The following is a 6932-nucleotide window of genomic DNA, read 5'->3' as shown; positions in this document are numbered from 1 at the left end:
TCTGCCTTAGCCTCTGCCTTTAGCCTCTGCCTTTATCATCTGCCTTTAGCATCTGCATTTAGCCTCTGCCTTTAGCCTCTGCCTTTAACCTCTGCCTTTAGTTCTGCCTTTAGCCTCTTTAGCATCTGCCTTTAGCCTCTGCCTTTAGCCTCTGCCTTTAGCCTCTGCCTTTAGCCTCTGCCTTTATCATCTGCCTTTAGCATCTGCCTTAGCTCTGCATTTAGCATCTGCCTTAGCCTCTGCCTTTTAGCCTCTGCCTTTAGCCTCTGCCTTTAGCCTCTGGCTTTAGCATCTGCCTTTAGCATCTGCCTTTAGCCTCTGGCATTAGCCTCTGGATTTAACCTCTGCCTTTAGCCTCTGGCTTTAGCATCTGGCTTTTTAGCCCTCTGCCTTTAGCCTCTGCCTTTAGTCTCTGGCTTTAGCATCTGCCTTTAGCCTCTGCATTTAGCATCTGCCTTAGCCTCTGCCTTTAGCCTTCTGGCTTTTAGCATCTGCCTTTTGCCTGGCTTTAGCTCTGCCTTTAGCCTCTGGCTTTAGCATCTGCCTTTAGTATCTGCCTTTAGCCTCTGGCTTTAGCCTCTGGCTTTAGCCTCTGCCTTTAGCCTCTGGCTTTAGCATCTGGCTTTAGCTCTGCCTTTAGCTCTGCCTTTAGCCTCTGGCTTTAACCTCTGCATTTAGCATCTGCCTTTAGCCTCTGCCTTTAGCCTCTGCCTTTATCATCTACCTTTAGCATCTGCCTTTAGCATCTGCCTTAGCCTCTGCCTTTAGCATCTGCCTTAGCCTCTGGCTTTAGCCTCTGCCTTTAGCTCCTCTGGCTTTAGCCTCTGGCTTTAGCATCTGGCTTTAGCCTCTGCCTTTAGCATCTGGCTTTTTAGCCCTGCCTTTAGCCTCTGCCTTTAGCCTCTGGCTTTAGCCTCTGCATTTAGCATCTGCCTTTAGCATCTGCATTTAGTATCTGCCTTCAGCCTCTGCCTTAGCCTCCTGCCTTTAGCTCTGGCTTTAGCATCTGGCTTTTAGCATCTGCCTTTAGCTTGCCTTTAGCATCTGCCTTTTAGCCTCTGCATTTAGTATCTTCATTTAGCCTCTGCCTTTAGCTCTGCCTTTAGTCTGCCTTTAGCATCTGCCTTTAGCATCTGCCTTTAGCCTCTGCATTTAGCATCTGCCTTTAGCCTCTGGCTTTAGCATCTGCCTTTAGCTCTGGCTTTAGCCTCTGCCTTTAGCATCTGGCTTTAGCCTCTGGCTTTAGCATCTGGTTTAGCTCTGCCTTTAGCATCTGGCTTTAGCCTCTGCCTTTAGCTGCCTTTAGCCTCTGGCTTTAGCCTCTGCATTTAGCATCTGCCTTTAGCCTCTGCCTTTAGCTCTGCCTTTATCCTCTGCCTTTATCATCTGCCTTTAGCATCTGCCTTAGCCTCTGCATTTAGCATCTGCCTTTAGCCTCTGCCTTTAGCCTCTGCCTTTAGCCTTCTGGCTTTAGCATCTGCCTTTAGCCTCTGGCTTTAGCATCTGCCTTTAGCCTCTGGCTTTAGCCTCTGGCCAGCATCTGGCTTTAGCTCTGCCTTTAGCATCTGGCTTTAGCCTCTGCCTTTAGCCTCTGCCTTTAGCCTCTGGCTTTAGCCTCTGCATTTAGCATCTGCCTTTAGCATCTGCATTTAGCATCTGCCTTCAGCCTCTGCCTTTAGCCTCTGCCTTTAGCCTCTGGCTTTAGCCTCTGGCTTTAGCATCTGCCTTAGCCTCTGCCTTTAGCATCTGCCTTAGCCTCTGCATTTAGCATCTTCATTTAGCCTCTGCCTTTAGCCTCTGCCTTTAGCTCTCTGCCTTTAGCATCTGCCTTAGCATCTGCCTTTAGCCTCTGCATTTAGCATCTGCCTTTAGCCTCTGGCTTTAGCATCTGCCTTTAGCCTCTGGCTTTAGCCTCTGCCTTTAGCATCTGGCTTTAGCCTCTGGCTTTAGCATCTGGCTTTAGCCTCTGCCTTTAGCCTCTGGCTTTAGCCTCTGCCCTCTGCCTTTAGCCTCTGGCTTTAGCTCTGCATTTAGCATCTGCCTTTAGCCTCTGCCTTTAGCTCTGCCTTTATCCTCTGCCTTTATCATCTGCCTTCAGCATCTGCCTTAGCTCTGCATTTGGCATCTGCCTTTAGCCTCTGCCTTTAGCCTCTGCCTTTAGCCTCTGGCTTTAGCATCTGCCTTAGCCTCTGGTTTAGCATCTGCCTTTAGCCTCTGGGCTTTAGCCTCTGCCTTTAGCCTCTGGCTTTAGCATCTGGCTTTAGCCTCTGCCTTTAGCCTCTGCCTTTAGCCTCTGGCTTTAACCTCTGCATTTAGCATCTGCCTTTTTAGCCTCTGCATTTAGCCTCTGCCTTTAGCCTCTGCCTGCCTTTAGCTCTGCCTTTAGCCTCTGCCTTTATCATCTGCCTTTTAGCTCTGCATTTAGCATCTGCCTTAGCCTCTGCCTTTAGCCTCTGCCTTTAGCATCTGGCTTTAGCATCTGCCTTTAGCATCTGCCTTTTAGCCTCTGGCATTAGCCTCTGATTTAGCATCTGCCTTTAGCCTCTGGCTTTAGCATCTGGCTTTAGTCTCTGCCTTTAGCCTCTTCTGCCTTTTAGCCTCTGGCTTTAGCATCTGCCTTTAGCCTCTGCATTTAGCATCTGCCTTTAGCCTCTGCCTTTAGCCTCTGCCTTTAGCCTCGGGCTTTAGCATCTTTGCCTTTTAGCCTCTGGCTTTAGCCTCTGCCTTTAGCTCTGGCTTTAGCATCTGCCTTTAGCATCTGCCTTTAGCCTCTGGCTTTAGCCTCTGCCTTTAGCCTCTGGCTTTAGCATCTGGCTTTAGCCTCTGCCTTTAGCCTTCTCTGCCTTTAGCCTCTGGCTTTAACCTCTGCATTTAGCATCTGCCTTAGCCTCTGCCTTTAGCCTCTGCCTTTATCATCTGCCTTTAGCATCTGCCATTAGCCTCTGCCTTTAGCCTCTGGCTTTAGCCTCTGCATTTAGCATCTGCCTTTAGCCTCTGCCTTTAGCTCTGCCTTTAGCATCTGCCTTTAGCCTCTGCATTTAGCTCCTCTGCCTTTAGCCTCTGCATTTAGCCTCTGCCTTTAGCCTCTGCCTTTAGCCTCTGCCTTTATCATCTGCCTTTAGCCTCTGCATTTAGCATCTGCCTTTAATCCTCTGCCTTTAGCCTCTGCCTTTAGCCTCTGGCTTTAGCATCTGCCTTTAGCATCTGCCTTTAGCCCTCTGGCATTAGCCTCTGGATTTAGCCTCTGCCTTTAGCCTCTGCCTTTAGCATCTGGCTTTAGTCTCTGCCTTTAGCCTCTGCCTTTAGCCTCTGGCTTTAGCATCTGCCTTAGCCTCTGCATTTAGCATCTGCCTTTAGCCTCTGCCTTTAGCCTCTGCCTTTAGCCTCTGGCTTTAGCATCTGCCTTTAGCCTCTGCCTTAGCCTCTGCCTTTAGCCTCCTGGCTTTAGCATCTGCCTTTAGCATCTGCCTTTAGCCTCTGGCTTTAGCTCTCTGCCTTTTTAGCCTCTGGCTTTAGCATCTGGCTTTAGCCTCTGCCTTTAGCTCTCTGCCTTTAGCCTCTGGCTTTAACCTCTGCATTTAGCATCTGCCTTTAGCCTCTGCCTTTAGCCTCTGCCTTTATCATCTGCCTTTAGCATCTGCCTTTAGCATCTGCCTTTAGCTCCTCTGCCTTTAGCATCTGCCTTTAGCCTCTGGTTTTAGCATCTGCCTTTAGCTCTGGCTTTAGCCTCTGGCTTTTAGCATCTGGCTTTAGCCTCTGCCTTTAGCATCTGGCTTTAGCCTCTGCCTTTAGCCTCTGCCTTTAGCCTCTGCCTTTAGCCTCTGCCTTTATCATCTGCCTTTAGCCTCTGCCTTTAGCTGTCTGCCTTTAGCCTCTGGTTTAGCATCTGGTTTTTAGCCTCTGCCTTTAGCATCTGGCTTTAGCCTCTGCCTTTAGCCTCTGCCTTTAGCCTCTGGCTTTAGCCTCTGTATTTAGCATCTGCCTTTAGCCTCTGCCTTTAGCCTCTGCCTTTAGCCTCTGCCTTTATCATCTGCCTTTAGCATCTGCCTTTAGCCTCTGCATTTAGCATCTGCCTTTAGCCTCTGCCTTTAACCTCTGCCTTTAGCCTCTGGCTTTAGCATCTGCCTTTAGCTCTCTGCCTTTAGCCCTCTGGCTTTAGCATCTGCCTTTAGCCTCTGGCTTTAGCCTCTGCTTTTAGCCTCTGGCTTTAGCATCTGCCTTTAGCATCTGCCTTTAGCCTCTGGCTTTAGCCTCTGCATTTAGCATCTGCCTTGAGCTCTCTGCCTTTAGCATATGCCTTTTAGCATCTGCCTTTAGCCTCTGCCTTTAGCATCTGGCTTTAGCCTTTAGCCTCTGCCTTTAGCCTCTGGCTTTAGCCTCTGCATTTAGCATCTGCCTTTAGCCTCTGCCTTTAGCCTCTGCCTTTATCATCTGCCTTTAGCATCTGCCATTAGCCTTTAGCCTCCTGGCTTTAGCCTCCTGCATTTAGCATCTGCCTTTAGCCTCTGCCTTTAGCCTCTGCCTTTAGCATCTGCCTTTAGCCTCTGCATTTAGCCTCTGCCTTTTAGCCTCTGCATTTAGCCTCTGCCTTTAGCCTCTGCCTTTAGCCTCTGCCTTTATCATCTGCCTTTAGCCTCTGCATTTAGCATCTGCCTTTAATCCTCTGCCTTTAGCCTCTGCCTTTAGCCTCTGGCTTTAGCATCTGCCTTTCTTAGCATCTGCCTTTAGCCTCTGTTATCTAGCCTCTGATTTAGCCTCTGCCTTAGCCTCTGGCTTTAGCATCTGGCTTTTAGTCTCTGCCTTTAGCCTCTGCCTTTAGCTCTCTGGCTTTAGCATCTGCCTTTAGCCTCTGCATTTAGCATCTGCCTTTAGCCTCTGCCTTTAGCTCTGCCTTTTGCCTCTGGGCTTTAGCATCTGCCTTTTAGCCTCTGGCTTTAGCCTCTGCCTTTAGCCTTGTTAGCCTTCTGGCTTTAGCATCTGCCTTTAGCATCTGCCTTTAGCCTCTGGCTTTAGCTTTCCTCTGCCTTTAGCCTCTGGCTTTAGCATCTGGCTTTTAGCCTCTGCCTTTAGCTCCTCTGCCTTTAGCCTCTGGCATTTAGCCTCTGCATTTAGCTCTGCCTTTAGCTTCTGCCTGCCTTGTGCTCTGCCTTTAGCCTCTGCCTTTATCATCTGCCTTTAGCATCTGCCTTAGCCTCTGCATTTAGCATCTGCCTTTAGCCTCTGCCTTTAGCTCCTGCCTTTAGCCTCTGGCTTTAGCATCTGGCTTTAGCCTCTTTAGCCTCTGCCTTTAGCATCTGGCTTTAGCCTCTGCCTTTAGCCTCTGCCTTTAGCCTCTGGCTTTAGCCTCTGTATTTAGCATCTGCCTTTAGCCTCTGCCTTTAGCCTCTGCCTTTAGCCTCTGCCTTTATCATCTGCCTTTAGCATCTGCCTTTAGCCTCTGCATTTAGCATCTGCCTTTAGCCTCTGCCTTTAACCTCTGCCTTAGCCTCTGGCTTTAGCATCTGCGTTTAGCGTCTGCCTTTAGCCTCTGGCTTTAGCATCTGCCTTTAGCCTCTGGCTTTAGCCTCTGCTTTTAGCCTCTGGCTTTAGCATCTGCCTTTAGCATCTGCCTTTAGCCTCTGGCTTTAGCCTTCTGCATTTAGCATCTGCCTTGAGCCTCTGCCTTTAGCATATGCCTTTAGCATCTGCCTTTAGCCTCTGCCTTTAGCATCTGGCTTTAGCCTTTAGCCTCTGCCTTTAGCCTCTGGCTTTAGCCTCTGCATTTAGCATCTGCCTTTAGCCTCTGCATTTAGCATCTGCCTTTAGCATCTGCCTTTAGCATCTGCCTTTTAGGCTCTGGCTTTAGCATCTGCCTTTAGCCTCTGGCTTTAGCATCTGCCTTTAGCCTCTGCCTTTAGCCTCTGGCTTTAGCTCTGCATTTAGCATCTGCCTTTAGCATCTGCCTTTAGCCTCTGCCTTTAGGCTCTGGCTTTAGCCTCTGCCTTTAGCCTCTGCATCTGCATCTGCCTAGCATCTGCCTTTAGCATCTGCCTTTAGCCTCTGCCTTAGCCTCTGCCTTTAGCCTCTGGCTTTAGCCTCTGCATTTAGCATCTGCCTTTAGCATCTGCCTTTAGCATCTGCCTGGCTCTGGCTTAGCATCTGCCTTTAGCCTCTGGCTTTAGCATCTGCCTTTAGCCCTCTGCCTTTAGCCTCTGCCTTTAGCCTCTGGCTTTAGCTCTGCATTTAGCATCTGCCTTTAGCATCTGCCTTTAGCCTCTGCCTTTAGCCTCTGCCTTAGCCTCTGGCTTTAGCCTCTGCATTTAGCATCTGCCTTTAGCCTCTGCCTTTAGCCTCTGCCTTTAGCCTCTGCCTTTAGCATCTGCCTTTAGCCTCTGCATTTAGCATCTGCCTTTAGCCTCTGCCTTTAGCCTCTGCCTTTAGCCTCTGGCTTTAGCCTCTGGCTTTAGCATCTGCCTTTAGCCTCTGCCTTTAGCCTCTGCCTTTAGCCTCTGCCTTTATCACCTGCCTTTAGCATCTGCCTTTAGCCTCTGCATTTAGCATCTGCCTTTAGCCTCTGCCTTTAGCCTGCCTTTAGCCTCTGGCTTTAGCATCTGCCTTTAGCATCTGCCTTTAGCCTCTGGCATTAGCCTCTGGATTTAGCCTCTGCCTTTAGCCTCTGGCTTTAGCATCTGGCTTTAGCTCTGCCTTTAGCCTCTGCCTTTAGCCTCTGGCTTTAGCATCTGCCTTTAGCCTCTGCATTTAGCATCTGCCTTTAGCCTCTGCCTTTAGCCTCTGCCTTTAGCCTCTGCCTTTAGCCTCTGGCTTTAGCATCTGGCTTTAGCATCTGCCTTTAGCCTCTGCATTTAGCATCTTCCTTTAGCCTCTGCCTTTAGCCTCTGCCTTTAGCATCTGCCTTTAGCATCTGCCTTTAGCCTCTGCATTTAGCCTCTGGC

The sequence above is a fragment of the Oncorhynchus keta genome, unplaced genomic scaffold, assembly GCF_023373465.1.
Source record: "Oncorhynchus keta strain PuntledgeMale-10-30-2019 unplaced genomic scaffold, Oket_V2 Un_contig_22212_pilon_pilon, whole genome shotgun sequence".
In the NCBI taxonomy this organism is placed as follows: Eukaryota; Metazoa; Chordata; class Actinopteri; order Salmoniformes; family Salmonidae; genus Oncorhynchus; species Oncorhynchus keta.
The sequence above is the reverse complement of the archived record's forward strand: the minus strand, read 5'-3'. Positions refer to the sequence as shown.